Raw genomic sequence first — 18030 nt, forward strand, 5'->3', positions numbered from 1 at the left:
CAAACTATTCAGGCAAACAGTTTTTGAAATGTACACTCCAGCCTTTAATTGAAGGTCAAACTGGCAACAGGTTGCTACAATAACATGATCAAATGCAGTTAATTGTGGAGTCCAAACACAATCACAGCTTTACCTATGGCTACAGACATAGTTGTGGAACTGCTGTTTGGTTTTATAAGGTTGGGGGGGGGGACAGGGACAGGATGGACTGCATGTGGGTAGGGTGCAGGACCCTCCAAAATCAGCTTGACTGAAACACAGAATACAACCTCAATTCCAGTGAAGTTGGGACGCTGTGTGAAATGTAAATAAAACAGAATACAATGATTTGCAAATCCTCTTCAACCTATATTCAGTTGAACACACAAAGACAAGATATTTAATGTTCAAACTGATAAACGTTTTTGTTTTTGTGCAAATATTTGCTCAAAACACATGCTGCCATCCAAGCAACGTCTTTTTCAGGGACGTCCCTGCTTATTTCAGCAAGACAATGCCAAGCCACATTCTGCACGTGTTACAACAGCGTGGCTTCATAGTAAAAGAGTGCCGGTACTAGACTGGCCTGCCTGCAGTCCAGACCTGTCGCCCATTGAAAATGTGTGGCGCATTATAAAGCACAAAATACGACAATGGAGACCCCGGACTGTTGAACAACTGAAGTCGTACAAAGCTTCAACAATTAGTGTTCTCAGTTCCCAAATGCTTATTGAGTGTTGTTAGAAGGAAAGGTGATGTAACACAGTGGTAAACATACCACTGTCCCAGCTTTTTTGAAATGTGTTGCAGGCGTCCATTTCAAAATACCTCAAAAACACAAAAAGAATAAAGTTTATCAGTTTGAACATTAAATATCTTGTTTTTGTGGTGTATTCAGTTGAATATAGGTTGAAGAGGATTTGCAAAACAATGTATTCTGCTTTTTATTTATATTTTACACAACGTCCCAACTTCATTGGAATTGGGGTTGTATGTTTGTGTCAAACAAATGGCTACGTACTTGGGGACACTTAAATGAAGCGTATCACTTGCATTTGAGGAAATGTCAGCTATGACATTTTAGTCCTTTGGCCCTCTACAGTATGCCATAAATAAAAATTTGACTTTCTTAAGGTGCTTCCTGACAGAATTGTTCATCTTGATTGGAAATTTTTTTGTGCAAAATTTTATTTCAGCACAACTATTTTTAACCACTGCCGCACGCGGGGTGGAAATTGCAGTGGTTGAACATATTGGTGCAAACCAGCAATAGTAATGTACCTGATCACAAATGAAATACAAATGGAAACTACAATCCTTAAAAAGTATTACTTGTCCACCTGTTTGATGAATACTAACAGTCATGGGCAGTTGCATTTGGTAAAGATTTTCTTTGTCTCCGGGAACTGATGTTGATGCCACTCAGCAACTTGCAGCAGGTATTGGTGCTGCTGTTCATCCTTCATTAGGATCTTATTGTATTCCTGGATAAGTGCAACTCGTCGCTCAGCAAAATCATTGACAGCAGCAGCATTATCCATAACCTGCTGTCACGACTGGAATGACGGGTCTTCCTCCCACTCTGAGGGGTCCTTGATGAAGAAGTCCATGTTGATGTTCAATGCCTCAAAAATGCGGCTTGAGGCAGATGTAACAAAATCTGCCACTAATGAATGAATGTATCCAGTCCATAACTCAAAATGTCACTCGCATGTCCCAAAAAAGAGGGGCCGTGCAGCAGTGGGTAATATTTTTCAAATCTCATGAAATTTCACCCAATTTATTTTTACCTCTGAAGGACCCAAAAAATGAAGAAACACCTTGAAAAAGTCCTACGCACACATATCTGGACTTAATTCAACATGCAGGTCTTTCAGTGTTGAGGACCCCAGCAATGGGGAAAACAGGCCAAGTGGGTACCCATGTGTCACCTAGCTGCAACAGATAGAGCAGTGTTTCCAAATCCTGATCCTTGGGACCCAATGCACTGCACATTTTGTATTTTCTATCAGTTAGTCAGGTATGTTTAGCTAATAAACGGCTGACTGAGCTGCAAGAAACTGATCTCGATGGTTAAATTTGAGAAGTGGGCATGGACTAGTTGTCTGTCTGGGTGGCTGACATCCAGAACCCAATGTCATTCTGCATTGTGGTGGAAGTGGTGATGTGCAACACTTTGTGTTTGGCACCACATCATTCCAGTGACTCGACAAACTGTGCAAATTCAAGTTAAGACAAAATAGTTAGTCTTTGCATTTGTTGTTGTGCCTCTATGAAGAATGTACTGTTTGTGGTGAACACAGGTTATAACAGTTGTATTTGAATGAACTCTTTCATGGAAGTGGACAAAGCTTTTTCATTCAGTGTGGTTTTCATAAGGGAATGTGTGACATGCACAGGTGTAAGTGTGTAGATGGATACATGCAGGAGAAACCACTGATTTACAGTTAAAGAAATGTTGAGACTTGACACAGAGGAGTAACTTGTAAAGTGAGATTTGCCTCTGAGGTTGTTCTTTTTTCTTTTTGTTGTGTTGTGAAAGTGACGTGACACAGACCCACAACAGGGGGCGGTAATGAACGGACAATGGATAAGCCAAAAGTAACAATTTAATGTTGTGAATCGCACAACGACATACAGACAATAACAATATGGTGGACTGTCAATCATACACCAGGTGACGTGTGGGCAGGCTCGACGATAGAAGACGCCTGGCGAGAGAAGAGCTGGATCCCCACACAGCTTCCACCACCAACGGAGCTGAAGAACACCGGAGCCGCCAAGCCCTGCACCCCAGGTGGCCGCTGTCTTCAGCAGTCAGACCCGGTACTGCTGGCAGAAAACAGAGACAGTCCTGATGAGTGTGAGTTCGCACACTCAGTAATCCCACAGTGAGTGTTCAGTAAAGGAGGGAGAACCTCCACCTCCAATCACACACTCGTGCAGCTCCTGTTTAAACCACTTATCTGGTTTGGGGTGTGAGGCGAAGCCGTCGCTGTCACACCAAACGCCAATCCCACAGATAAGGACACACCACAGGATAACGGCTGCAAAAGAAGTTCAGATTATCACTCAACGGTTTAAGTCAGCAGAGAAATTACCTGAATGGTAGCTGATTTCTCGGCGGGGAGGTGGAGTTGCAGTCCGGCCTTTATGGTGGTGGTGATGAGTAGTGGATGAGTGACAGCTGGTACGGATGATGAGTGACAGCTGTCACTCCTGGTTGCTCCGACGCCCTCTCGTGCTTGAAGCCCGCACTTTAAGCAGGGCGCCATCTTGTGGTGGTGGGCCAGCAGTACCTCCTCTTCAGCGGCCCACACAACAGGACCCCCCCCTCAACGGGCGCCTCCTGGCGCCCGACCAGGCTTGTCCGGGTGCCGCCGGTAGAAGTCGGCCAGGAGGGCCGGGTCCAGGATGAAGCTCCTCTTCACCCAGGAGCGTTCTTCGGGTCCATACCCCTCCCAGTCCACCAAATACTGGAACCCCCGGCCCTTCCGACGGACATCCAGGAGCCGGCGCACGGTCCAAGCCGGCTCCCCGTCGATGATCCGGGCAGGAGGCGGCGCCGGTCCGGGGGTACAGAGGGGTGAAACGTGGTGAGGTTTGATGTGTGACACATGGAAAACCGGGTGGATCCGCAGTGAAGCTGGCAGCTTCAGCTTCACTGCGGCTGGACTGAGGACTTTGAGGATGGGGAAAGGTCCAATGTATCTGTCCTTCAACTTTTGGGATTCCACTTGCAGGGGAATGTCCTTTGTGGAAAGCCAAACCTCCTGCCCAGGCTGATACGCAGGGGCCGGGGCACGCCGGCGCTCTGCATGGTTCTTGGCCCTCGTCCGGGCTTTGAGCAGGGCAGAGCGGGCGGTACGCCACACCCGACGGCACCTTCTCAGATGGCCCTGGACCGAGGGCACCCCGACCTCTCCCTCCACTAGCGGGAACAATGGGGGCTGGTACCCCAAACACACTTCAAATGGGGCGAGGCCGGTGGCAGACGAGACTTGGCTGTTATGAGCGTACTCGATCCAGGCCAGATGGTCACTCCAGGCCGTCGGGTGCGCGGAGGTCACGCAACGGAGGGCCTGCTCCAGTTCCTGGTTAGTCCGCTCTGCCTGCCCGTTCGTCTGGGGGTGGTACCCAGACGAGAGACTGTCGGTGGCCCCCAGTTCCCTACAGAAACTCCGCCAGACCTGGGAGGAGAACTGAGGACCACGATCCGAGACAATGTCTGATGGAATCCCATGCAGACGCACGACGTGGTGGACCAGGAGGTCTGCAGTCTCCTGGGCCGTTGGGAGCTTCGGGAGGGCCACGAAGTGGGCCGCCTTGGAGAACCGGTCCACTATCGTTAAGATGGTGGTGTTTCCCTGGGACGGCGGCAGGCCCGTGACAAAGTCCAGGCCGATATGAGACCAGGGGCGACGAGGCACAGGCAGAGGCTGGAGGAGGCCTTGGGTCTTGTGGTGGTCGGCTTTGCCCCTGGCACAGGTGGTGCAGGCCTGGACATACTCCCGGACGTCGGCTTCCATAGACGCCCACCAGAAGCGCTGCCGGACCACTGCCACGGTCCTTCGCACCCCTGGGTGACAGGAGAGCTTGGAACCGTGACAGAAGTCAAGGACCGCAGCCCTGGCCTCTGGTGGGACGTACAGTTTGTTCTTCAGACCGGTCCCCGGGTCCGGGCTCTGTGTCAGGGCCTCCCGGACGGTCTTCTCCACGTCCCAGGTAAGGGCGGCCACGACAGTGGACTCAGGGATGATGGTTTCAGGGGGTCTGACAGCTCGGTCTTGACCTCCTCTTCGTGCACCCGGGACAGGGCGTCAGATCGTTGGTTCTTTGTCCCGGGGCGGTAGGTGATCCGGAAGTCAAAACGCCCGAAGAACAGTGACCAGCGGGCTTGCCTGGGGTTCAGACGCTTCGCGGTCCGGATGTACTCCAGGTTCCGATGGTCCGTGAAAACCGTAAATGGTACCGATGCTCCCTCCAACAGGTGTCTCCACTCCTCAAGAGCCTCCTTCACTGCAAGAAGTTCCCGATTGCCGACGTCATAGTTCCGTTCAGCTGGGGTCAACCTGCGGGAAAAGTAGGCACATGGATGGAGAACCTTGTCGGACTCCCCGCTCTGGGATAGCACAGCTCCTATCCCTGAGTCAGAGGCATCCACTTCAACAACAAACTGGTGCTTGGGATCGGGCTGCACCAGAACCGGTGCAGTCGAGAACCAGCGTTTCAACTCCCTAAACGCGGCTTTGCACTGATCCGACCAGGTGAAGGGGACTTTTGTGGAGGTCAGGGCTGTCAGGGGCTAACTACCTGACTGTAGCCCTTGATGAACCTCCGGTAGAAATTTGCAAAACCGAGGAACTGTTGTAGTTTCCTACGGTTCGTTGGTTGGGGCCAATCTCTCACTGCCGCAACCTTGGCCGGATCAGGGGTGACGGAGTTGGAGGAGATGATGAACCCCAAGAAGGACAAAGAAGTGCGGTGGAACTCACACTTCTCGCCCTTCACAAACAGCCGGTTCTCCAACAACCACTGTAGGACCTGACGTACATGCTTGACATGGGTCTCAGGATCCGGAGAAAAGATGAGTATATCGTCTAGATATACGAAGACAAACCGATGCAGGAAGTCCCGCAAGACGTCATTAACCAATGCTTGGAACGTCGCGGGCGCATTGGTGAGGCTGAACGGCATGACCAGGTACTCAAAGTGACCTAACGGGGTGTTAAATGCCGTCTTCCACTCGTCTCCCTCCCGGATCCGAACCAGGTGATAAGCATTCCTAAGATCCAATTTCGTGAAAATTTGGGCTCCATGCAGGGGCGTGAACACTGAATCCAACAGAGGTAACGGGTATCGGTTGCGAACCGTGATCTCGTTCAGCCCTCTGTAATCAATGCATGGACGGAGTCCGCCGTCCTTCTTGCCCATAAAAAAGAAACCTGTTGGGAAGGTGTCGTAGCACGGACCCACAACAGGGGGCGCAAATGAACGGACAATGAGTAAGCCAAAAGGTAACAATTTAATGTTGTGACAACACACAACGTAACACACAGAATTTGTAAAGTCAATTAACACCAGGTGACGTGTGGGTAGGCTCGAAGATAGAAGACCCCGACGAGAGAGAGGCCGCGTCCCACACGGCCTCCACCACCAACGGTCTGAAGAACACCGGAGCCGCCAAGTCCCGAGTCCCTAGGTGACCTCTGTCTTCGGCTGTCGACCCTGGTACTGCTGGCAAAAAGCAGAGACAAGATGAATGAGTGTAAGTCCTTACACTCAGTGGTCCACAGTCTGTACACAGTCAGGAGGAGAACCTCCACCTCCAAATCACACACTCGTGCAGCTCTTGTCTAACCACTTATCTGTTCAGAGAGTGTGGCGCAGTCGTCGTCGTCACGCCACACGCTGAAGTCCCGGATAAGGCAACGTCCACAAGAATAAGCCTGCAAGTGAGATCTGGTTTAGTACACACAAAGTGTCAGATAGCAGAGAAAATACCTCTCGGTAGTCGATTTCTCGGCGGGGAGGTGGAGTTGCAGTCCGGCTTAAATACTGGTGTAGATGAGTGACAGCTGGTGTGATGAGTGACAGCTGTCACTTCCTCTGGGTCTGGCGCCCTCTCGTGCTTGGAGCCCGCACTCCAAGCAGGGCGCCCTCTGGTGGTAGTGGGCCAGCAGTACCTCCTCTTCAGCGGCCCACACAACAAAACCAGCACCCATCGGGGAGGTGGGGTTCCGGATCAACCCGGCAGCTAACGAGTCCCGGATGTAGGTCTCCATTGATTCGCGTTCCGGACGTGAGAGGTTGTACAGCCTGCTGGACGGGTACTCAGCGCCCGGTATCAAATCAATGGCACAATCGTACGGACGGTGCGGGGGCAGCGTGAGTGCCAGATCCTTGCTGAAGACGTCAGCAAGGTCGTGGTACTCAGCCGGCACCGCCGCCAGATTGGGGGGGACTAAAACCTCCTCCTTAGCTGTCACACCGGGTGGAACCGAGGATCCTAAACACTCCCGGTGGCAGGTTTCGCTCCACTGAACCACAACCCCAGATGGACAATCAATCCGGGGATTGTGTTTTAACACCCATGGAAAACCCAAATCACTCAGGAGGTAGAAGGTGTTACATAAAACACAATCTCCTCCCTGTGATTCCCAGACACCACCAATGTCACTGGCTGAGTCTGGTGTGTGATTAGTGGAAGAAGGGTGCCATCTAGTGCCCGCACCGACAATGGTGACGGTAAGGCCACTAGATGGAGCCCAACCTCCCTTGCCCATCTGCTATCCAGCAGATTCCCCTCCGACCCCGTGTCCACCAGTGCTGGGGCGTGAAGGGTTAGATCCCCACTCAGGATCGTGACTGGGATTCGTGCAGATCGTCGGGGTTTCCCCACGTGGGTGTTGTGACCCACCCTTAGCCCAGTCTCTAAGGACGAGTGCTGCTGTTTTGACCGTTTGGGGCATTCTCTCTGTGTGTGCTCAGTAGAGCTGCAGAGAAAACACTCTCCACGGATCAGCCTCCTTTGTCTCTGATTTGATCGTTTTTGGCCCTGCTCGTCTCCATAGCAACGTCAGCAGGGGGAGCTGTTGTCACGTGGAGAGCCCTGGCAGCCCAGGCGCGTGCCTCTCCTCGAAGCAAATTTATTACGTAGGGCACCCGGCTGGCGTCTGACTCGTACATGACGGGACGCTGTGAAAAGACAAGCAAGCACTGCATTAAGAAGTCCGCGCACATCTCCACACAGCCTCCGTACGGCTCCGGAGGGCTTATGTATGCTTCAGGGGACGGTGGGGGGGTTCGTTGAACGACCAGCGGAATGTCTGTTTCTGGCACACGGTCAGCAGGAGGAGGTGCTGCAGCAGCGCCCTGAGCACACGCTTCCACCTGGGCGGTGAGAGCCTCTATCCTACGATTGAGAACACTGCTCTGCTCGGTAACTAAGTCCAACCGAGCGGTAAAGGCGGTTAAGATGTGCTGCAGCTCACCCAACACGCGTCCTGCTGGCGCCTGTGCACCTCGCTCTTCCATTGGCTGTTCAAGCGATGGTTGACGCCCCTCGGGATCCATGACGCTGGCCGAGAAATCCTGTTGTGAAAGTGACGTGACACGGACCCACAACAGGGGGCGGTAATGAACGGACAATGGATAAGCCAAAAGTAACAATTTAATGTTGTGAATCGCACAACGACGTACAGACAATAACAATATGGTGGACTGTCAATCATACACCAGGTGACGTGTGGGCAGGCTCGACGATAGAAGACGCCTGGCGAGAGAAGAGCTGGATCCCCACACAGCTTCCACCACCAACGGAGCTGAAGAACACCGGAGCCGCCAAGCCCTGCGCCCCAGGTGGCCACTGTCTTCAGCAGTCAGACCCGGTACTGCTGGCAGAAAACAGAGACAGTCCTGATGAGTGTGAGTTCGCACAGTCAGTAATCCCACAGTCAGTGTTCAGTAAAGGAGGGAGAACCTCCACTTCCAACCACACACTCGTGCAGCTCCTGTTTAAACCACTTATCTGGTTTGGGGTGTGAGGCAAAGCCGTCGCTGTCACACCAAACGCCAATCCCACAGATAAGGACACACCACAGGATAATGGCTGCAAAAGAAGTTCAGATTATCACTCAACGGTTTGAGTCAGCAGAGAAATTACCTGAATGGTAGCTGATTTCTCGGCGGGGAGGTGGAGTTGCAGTCCAGCCTTTAGGGTGGTGGTGATGAGTAGTGGATGAGTGACAGCTGGTACGGATGATGAGTGACAGCTGTCACTCCTGGTTGCTCCGACGCCCTCTCATGCTTGAAGCCGCACTTCAAGCAGCGCCATCTTGTGGTGGTGGGCCAGCAGTACCTCCTCTTCAGCGGCCCACACAACATTAAGCGGGTGAAGATGATGCACTAGAAAGCGAAGTTCCCTCTCACCTACATCCCTGAAATCAACTGCCAGGTAATGAATCATTCAATTGGTAATCTGTGAAACTACAGTCACATAATTTTGCTCAAATAGCACGCGTATCGATAACCAAGTAAGGATTTTATTCATTGCACAAAATGTCAACAGTTGTGGGGGTGCCCTGTTAGTCCCTGTCTGTGTGTTATGTCCTGTTAGTCTGTCATGTGTTAAGGTCATGTCTGTCTCCTGTGTGGCGTGGGTCTCGATCTGGATCTGATGTCTGTGTATGGATTGTCCTCCTCATCTGTCAGTCATGTGCGAGTGTGTGTGAGCACACCTCTGTCTGTGTCTGTGTTTTGGTGTGTGCACGTGTGTCTTACCTCTCGCTGTCATCTGTGTGTCTCCCTGTGCTGTGTGTATGAGTGTATCGTGGTATGGCTCCCTGCTGCCTGTCCCAGCTCCTGTGTGTGTGTGTGTGTGTGTGTGTGTGTGTGTGTGTGTGTGTGTGTGTGTGTGTGTGTGTGTTGCGATCCTCCTAGTGTCTGTTTCTATCATGTGGGTGTGTGGAAATGTCATCTGTGGGGTTTTCTCCCCTGCGTGTGTGTGTCATGTCATCCGTACGTGTGCCTGTCTTTATGTCGTCCCTCCCACTGTCCTCTGGTCCGTTGTAGTTTATGCCCTTCTGTTCTTCTGGATTTTGTAAACTTGTCTCATGCCCCACCTTTTTCTCTGTGTGCAATCCGGGATGTTAGATGTCAGGTTTTGGCACTTGCACTTTGTCTTGGTTTGATATTTCATGATTTGGTTTTAATTGTCCACTCACCTCGGGTTGTCTGTTTTGTTCTGTATCCCTTTATTTTGCCCTCGTGTTCAGGTTTTTACGTTCACCTGTTTGTTACACCTGTTGTTAATTAGGTGAGTTGTATTTAAGACTCTTCCTCCTCACTGTTGTTTGTCGGTTGATTATATTCAGTCTTGTTTCTGTCACGTGTTCTGTCCGACTTCACTTGGTTATTCCTGTTCACATGTTTCTCCCTGCTGTGTTTTTTGACAGTTGTTTTTTGTTTTCTCATCGTTTGTTTTTTCACCAAGTGTTTTGGTGGTATGTTTGGAATGTTGTCACGTGGGATTACCTGGGATCACCCTTGTCATTCACTGTCATTTTGGTGTATTAAAACACCTTGGTTTTTACCCTCATCTTTGTTTTCTGGCTGCTTGCATTTGGATCCTATCATGACTCAGTGTAGCATTAAACCGTAACACAAACTTTTCATTTAATTCACAATAAATGATCACTTTTGCTGAAGTGGTTACTGTATGTGTTGACAGATCCTAGAGATGCCTTACAAAGGGAAGGACCTCAGCATGCTCATCTTTTTGCCCAGTGAAATTCAAGATAATACATCAGGTCTGGAGAAGGTAGGGCACCTACTTACTGTACTGTATATACTATAAGCATAATATCAATGATGTGATATTCACCTAAAATGGTTCTTCTCCTAAATTTCTTGGCAGATTTTGAGTCTGAAGGTTCTTCTAATCACTGTTCACCTAAAACAGGACATGCTTCAGACAGGCCCAGCACCAGAAATAAAATATTAAGGGGGCGATGAGTTTATCACAGGGGGCGGGGTCGTCCCCACCAAAAAAAAAACTGCGCACCGGAGGGTACCTGCCTCTGAGCGTGCGTAATGAATTGGGTGCACTCCTAGAAAGTTCATGTATTTAGGCTACACTGTTGTAAGAGACTGACTGAGTAAGAATAAAGAGTGATGACAGTATTTTTTTAATTATTATTTGAATGTATAGACCCTCGGTCAAGTGATCTCCTGCATACCACAAAGCCAAACCAACAACTGATCTGAGAAACGACACGAGACAGTAGAATTAACCCCACATACAGCCCTCCATCACAAGCGGAAACACAGCGCAATTGGGCATAACAGTCACACAACGGGTCAAAGATAAACCTTTCATGTGGATATACAGTGGTCCCTCGTCTATCACGGGAGTTACGTTCTAAAAATAGCCCGCAATAAGCGAAATCCGTGAAGTAGACAGCATTATTTTTTACAATTATTATAGACGTTTTAAGGCTGTAAAACTCCTCACTATACACTTTATACACTTTTCTCAAACAGGCATTAACATTTTCTCACTTTTCTCTCGTGTAAACACTCTCAAAGTTCAAACTTTAGTAGAAAAATAAGACCAACCTGTTTTCAGGCCCAAACATTTGTTTGAGAAATAAAAATAGAACATTTTCCTATAAATAATTATGATGGCTTTTAGAACTAACAAATTTAATTTTAATGATCAACCTACGAGGTTGGACACATAAGAAATTATTAATAGTGACTCACCAGTATTTCACAGTTCCTCTGATTGTGCCTCTTCATCCTGGCGCCGCGCCACTGTTGCGCCTTTTTCCACTCACACCTCGCTGCAGGTGTCTTTTTCCGAGTGAAGAACACAGTTATGGGTAGTTGTTGGCGCTTTTTTTTCTTCTGGGCGAGAAGATTCTTATAAACAGACACGCAGAACACAATGCACGTACTCTCCCTTCACGGTGCCGCAACAGGTGTCCCGTCATCTCGACAGAACACCGGCCTGCTTGATGAGGACGCAGAGCACAATGCGCTGTTAAAAAAAAAAAAAAAAAAGCATGCAAAATTGGACTAAAAAAATCCGTGAAACTGCGAGGCGCTATATTTTCCAGTATTTCTTTTTCTTTCTTTTTTATTTTTATTTTTGATAACTCTCACATCCGAGGGGGCGAGGTTGATGAAGTGAGGGGGCGTTGCCCCCAAACGCCCCCTCGTGGCGCTGGGTCCGGCTTCAGAACTGCGAGGTTGCTGAGAAAGGAAAAACAAAATCACCAAAATAACACCGTTCAGAGACTTAAATAAAGATTTTTTGGGAAAAAATACCTCGGTTACCAGCAAAAAAATATTTACTGCAGCGTGTAAATTGCTATTTTCCAAGACTGTTTACACTTCTGTAAAAATTTTATCTCATACTTCAGGTTTCATTCAAAAGTTGTCATGACCGGCCCTGTTCCAGGCTTTGATCCCTTTTTTGCCCCTTTCTTTGCGGCATCTTCTGTTCCCGCTTTGATTTATTAGTGGTTTATTTTCATCATGTGTTTCTGCTATGTTCTATTTTGCTTTGTCACTTTGTTTCTTTGCTACTTTTATACTTTAGCCATTGTCCAGTTTTGTTCTTGTTTTGTTCAGCCAGTTTGTGTGTCCATTGTGTACCATTTGTGTATTTTGTCCTTTTCATTTGTTATATTATATGTTGTGCTTTGGTGTCAGTTTTCATTACAGTCTGTTTTATTTTTGGTTTGTTTTACCACTCTGTTTTCTTAGTCATTCCAGTTTAGTTTTATCTTTGTGTCTTCTTTCAGTTCTCATGTTCATGTCTGGTTTGCTATTGTGTTATATTCTGCCCCTGATTCCCATTTTAGCTCTGTTCTGCTTTTGCCATTTGTTTCCACTCCGCACCTCCCATCAAGTCTTTGCTCCTCGTCTCATGCCCAGTTATTTATGTTACTTCACTTCACTACACCTGCCCCATGTCTTTGTCTCCCACTGTTGTGTGTTGGGGGGTTTGGCTGGACATTTGGGTGTTCTTTTCTTTTCTTTGCTCTCCAGGTGGTATGCAAACTGATTTATTGTCTGTGGAGAAGGTGCTGGCAGAAGAGTCCTTCACCCTCATCAACGTCATGTGCAGCACCTGTGGATGGTGCTCACGTGCAACCTTAAAGACTTTCAGCTGAAGCAGATAATGAGATGGCGTTCTGCATTTAAGCCATGTGTGATTCAAGCAGAATTGCCGGGAACTCGACCTTGTGATGTTCGTTTGTGAGACGCTGAGGACCGCGCCTGGGTTCGACACATCATGCCTGTGAAGGAGGAAGGGTGAGGGACACATGCTGTCAGCACACATCAGAGGTGATTATCTGAATAATTGTTAACAGTAACTTGGTATTTTGTTACGCAGTATATTTGAACTTTGATGAGAATTGTGCAGCTCGCTTCTCACTGCCGTGGCATGCCGACTGATGATCCTCCACCTGTTGTGAGAAGCTGCTGTGTGTGCCTTTTGAAGGATATTAGTTGTAGCTGCTGACTTACCTCACCTTTTCTATCCTTCGCAGAGTCGGTTTGTCGTGTCCACCTGGGGGGTGTTTGGCGGTGAATGTGGGTCCAGAAGCGCCGGGCTTCGATCCTTTTGGGCGCTGGAGAGCGTGCCGTCCTTCACTCCGCCAGACCGACGCAGTTTTCGTTTGTACACTTTGTTATGCACCAAAGGGGGAAAATAAAATTGTTTTGTTATTGGAACCGCTTTCTGGTTGTTTTAGCGCTGGGTTCCGTCAGACGCAGGTCCGCTCCTCAACCTGCGTCGACACATAATACCCACCTTGTTTATGTCTGCTTTGTGTTTCCATTTACTCACGCTCTTGCACCTGTTCCATTGTCTTTGTCTGTTACATCACGCCACTGTGCTCACTCCCTTTAGTCACACTCTTAACTCCTGTTCACACATCTTTGTCTTTTCTTCTCTCCACCTTGTGCTCTCTTCCCTCCCTGTCTTGCACAACATTGTGTCTTTGTTCATGAGCTACGCCCGTTTCTGGAATCTTCCCTCCACACCTGCACCTTGTTACCTAATTAGTCTGCACATGCACATTGTTCACAGCACCTGTTACTTAAGCCCTTACAGTCTCACAGCACACTGCCAAATTGTTGTCTAGTACACTTTCCAGCGCCCAGTGTTACGAACCCTGCTCTGTGGTCTTCGACCATGTCTCTTGCCTCATCCCGGTTGTCGGTGTTTGCTCGTGCCTCTGAATCCTGCTCGGTTATGACTGCGTCTCAGCCTGACCCTTCTTGTACCTCTGCCTCGCTGACTGATTACATGTATACCGAACCTGATGCTAAAATAAAGACCACGCTTTCTCTTACACCCAAGTCAAGTCTGGGAGTCTGTATTGCGGGTCCAACCGCTCCTGGTGCCAGGCTGCCGCCCGGCTTGACAAAAGTATATTTACACAATAGTGTAAATGCTAAAATGACACTTAAATTTTACAGTTATTGGTAAAACTGAACCTGAAGTCGGATCAAGTTCCTGTAAAGTTTCTCTCAAGTCTCTTGACACAGTAAATCTCAAGTCAGCTTGACTGCCACATATTTAGAGCAAAGTTGCTCTCAGTGTGCAGTTGAGTGCCGTGTGTGTGTGTGTGTGTGTGTGTGTGTGTGTGTGTGTGTGTGTGTGTGTGTGTGTGTGTGTGTGTGTGTGTGTGTGTGTGTGTGTGAGAGAGAGAGAGAGAATAGGTGAATGTGAGGTATCACTATAAAGTGCTTGGACCATAAAAATTCCATATAAACAGTTTCTGTTCAGATGACTTTGAACTTGACGTGGAGTTCATACCACCAGAGTGACTTGACAGATACTTTGTTCGATCTCTAATCTTTGTTCCCCTAATATGCTCCCAAACAAATGCACAGATAAATTAATGTTTGATGTTGCATCTCCTTCAGCTGGAGAGAGAACTGACCTTTGAGAAATTTATGGAGTGGACTCGTCCAGACATGATGAATGAAACAGAAATCAAGGTGGGGTTGCCACGTTTCAAGATGGAGGAGAAGTTTAACCTGAAAGATGTTTTGACCAACATCTGCTCCCACTGAATTTGTTATATAGTAGCATTAGCGGACTGTGAAAGTTAAGGCTTACAGGGATTGTTTCAAAGGCTTTAAGCCTTAAACGATGCATACAATAATGACAGGTGCGCATTGTGCTGTTTCAAATGCTTGAACGGAATTTATAGGCTTGAAAGTTGGCTGAAAACACGATTGCAAAGCTCCGCCGAGTCCACACAAAGACGGAAAGAAGAAATGTGGTTGTAAAGCTACGTTCATTCTACACAATTTCCCCACTGAAAAGAAAGATCCAGACGGACGTAAAAGACGGACTAAATTTGTAAGTTTCTTGCACACATTTATTTTATCAATATCCTGAAACTGTGCCGAATTATAATGTGGCTGATGACGCCGTTTTCGTGCATCAGCTCATGACTTTAATGTCGCGGCATGAATGACACGGCGCGTAATATTGTAAAATTGACATGTTGTATAAACAAACTGCATGCATGCACATATCATTGTATGTCTGTCAACTTATCAAAACAAATGTGACACCAAAGAAGTTATATGTGAGACCCACCTTCCTTGTAGTCATTACAAAGCCGGTGGAGAAGCGATTTCTCATCCCTGCTTAGCAAATATTCTGCAATATCCACAGTTTCAGACTCTGGACTTTGTCTAACCATCCGTCAGTTGCCTTCAAGTGGTCAGAAATTTGTTTGTCTCCAACTATCAAGACAAGGACTGGTCATTTTCTACAGCAGCTCTCTCTTCCTCCTTTGTTGGCACTAACAGTAGTTTCTGTACCGATGCAGCACACGCAAGCACAGCCAGCTCTTCTTTCCGTTTCTGTCCACTGCCATACATAGTCCTGGTTGTAACAGGCAATCCAGCGGTTGAAATGATCCAAATCACAGCACTCCTCACTGCGTATGTATCATACATTTGCATACACCTTGACTGTTAACATTATTACTCAATTTTGCCCAATGCCACACTTTATACATGTTGGCAAACAAGTCACGTAAGTTATGTACGGTGTCAGCTGTAATTCTATAAGTCTTGTTTTTTTTTTAATTCAAAATACAGTTTTAATATATATATATATATATATATATTTGATTTAATTTACTATATCAGATTTTCAGTGGGTCAACTGTTTACATACATTGTTAGTATTTAGTGGCATTGCCTTTTATTGCTCAGTTTTAGTAGTTGGTACTCCAAAAGATTAAAAAAATGAGGTGGGGAAGGGGATATTTCGAGTGGGGAAAAATAAGTGTCTAAGTTTGCAAGAAGGGGGAATGAAAGAGAAAAGGAATATCAATTTTATTTTTCTTGTAAATTAGAATTTTTTCCCCATTGCAAATGTGACTTATTTTGTGGTAAATATATGACTTTATAATGTCAGAGAATATTCATTTTTTTCTGGTAAACGTAGAGGCGCCTGGGAAAAGCTTATGGAGTCACAAGGTCGCTGGACAAAGATGTTTGGTGATGCAAATGATCTTTGCAGTAGAACAAAGCTCCAAGTCTTTTGGGTATTCTTACTGTATGGTTGTCAGACTTTGACGTTAACCACTGACCTAATGCAATGGTAGGATGCTTTTTGGTACTAGCTCTTATCAGAAGACCCTTTGGTACTGCTGGAAGGACTTTGTGTCAAACGAGCGGTTGCTTAGGCAGACTAAGATGAAGAGCATCACTTAAATTGTAACAAAGCAGCAACTTCAACATTTTGGCCATGCGGTGTGTTTCTCTTTGAATAATCCAGGACATAGGTGTTCAGGATTCCAGTGACTGGAGAATTCCAATTCCTGCATGGGAAAAGTCATAAACGTGTTTTTGTGCATAGACATTATTTTTACATGAGACCACTGGACGTTACAGTAAGTTTCTGGGCCTCTTTTCTTTTAGATTTAGTTTCACCGATACGTTTTCTGTGGGATTTGAGCCAGAGCTTTAGGTTGGTCACTTCAACACTTTGACTATGTGGTTTGGAAGTGACTGTCCTGTCCTTTGGAGGATTGTTGGCCTACTGATCCAATTGTGACCATGTTTTAGGTTTTTAGCTGTTATCTTGAGATGTTGTTTGACAATTTCTAGATAATGATCCTTCTTTGTGTCACCATTTGTTTGTTTTACCTGAAATGGTTCATTGCTTGGTGTCCTCAACACCAACGTGTTAAGTCTGGTGAGAAAGAATGGCAACATTACAGAGTGGCAAATGCTTCAGTGTCCCATTTTTTTGGGGGGAATGTGTTTCACGCCTGAAATGCAGAAATCGAAGAAACACTTGTAAAACTGAAACCGCTGTTTATGTAACCTGATAACACCTCTGGAGTCATTTACAAGACATTTTGCAGATGTTTGCATGCATGCTAAACTTACGGTAACTCAAAGCTAACTTTCTATGGAGTTGCATTTGCCTCATTAATACCTGCAAATGCACAGAGCATGATCTACAAACCTCCGCTTGTTGTATGGCTGGGGGGGCCTGGCTGCCTTTTTGTTTCTGTCTTTTGTCCTGTCTTTTGTTTTTCCTTCCAGGTGGCTTGCATTTGGGACTGAGTGGCTGTGTAGCTGAGTTTATCAGGACCTCACCCTGATCACCTGAGGCTGATCACCTGTGGCTCGTCAGGACTCACAGCTGTGGTGCATCTACAATGGATTGGAACATGGTGACATTTAAGACTGGAGTACACAGTGTGTATTGGCCAGAGACTCGACCTTGTGACCAGACGGGTGAGATCGTCGTCTCGAGAGCCATCTCATCATCAGTGGATGCAGAGAACGTCCATGTTTGATGCATGGTCTGTGAAAGAGGAGGGGGTGAGGTCTCACGCTCGTCAGCACACTTCCTGAGGTACGTTAGATTTTGTGACTAACATTTATACAGTCAGTAAATGTGGTGTCCCTCACACCTTATTATATTGAGCTGTATGTTGGTCGTTTAAATCAGCTTCCACTGCAGTGGAGTTTTGTGAACAGGGTGTTCCATGCCTGCAGGGTGGGAAGCTGATTTGCAATTGAGCCAGGAAGTGTTTGCTGTTTGTACACCTTTGAGCGTTCTCTCTGTGTGTTGAGTGTGGACTCACATAATGATTCCTTCTTTCACAGACTCGGTTTGTCGCGGCCACCTGGGGGGGTGTCGGCGGGGTCCTTGGGTCCAAATTGGTTCTGGCTCCGGACCGTTAGCGCTGCTGGGAGCGCACCGCAAAACCACCACGCCAGACCGCGCACTTTTATATTTTTTCACATCACTGTTATGTTTATTAAACTCTGTTATCCTTTGTACCGTGCTCTGCTTATTTTATACTGGGTCCTTCAAACGCTGGTCGGTTCTCCGGGCTGCGTCCGACACATAACAGTAGTCTCTGGCCAACATCACGGACCCAGCGGTAGCAGAGACGGTAACGCGCCGGGAAGGCGGCAGCAGACGTTCAGAAGTTATCCGGATCAGTTGCGGGTGCTCTCCGCCCGGATGGTGCGCTTTGG

The 18030-nt window shown here is 47.5% G+C and overlaps 1 pseudogene; it reads left to right on the forward strand.

The window, feature by feature from the left end:
- Positions 1-14577, forward strand: part of LOC117507975 — a 74098-nt pseudogene extending 59521 nt beyond the window's left edge.
- The last annotated feature ends 3453 nt before the right edge of the window (positions 14578-18030 follow it).

Source organism: Thalassophryne amazonica, chromosome 1 (genome assembly GCF_902500255.1).
Source record: "Thalassophryne amazonica chromosome 1, fThaAma1.1, whole genome shotgun sequence".
NCBI lineage: Eukaryota > Metazoa > Chordata > Actinopteri > Batrachoidiformes > Batrachoididae > Thalassophryne > Thalassophryne amazonica.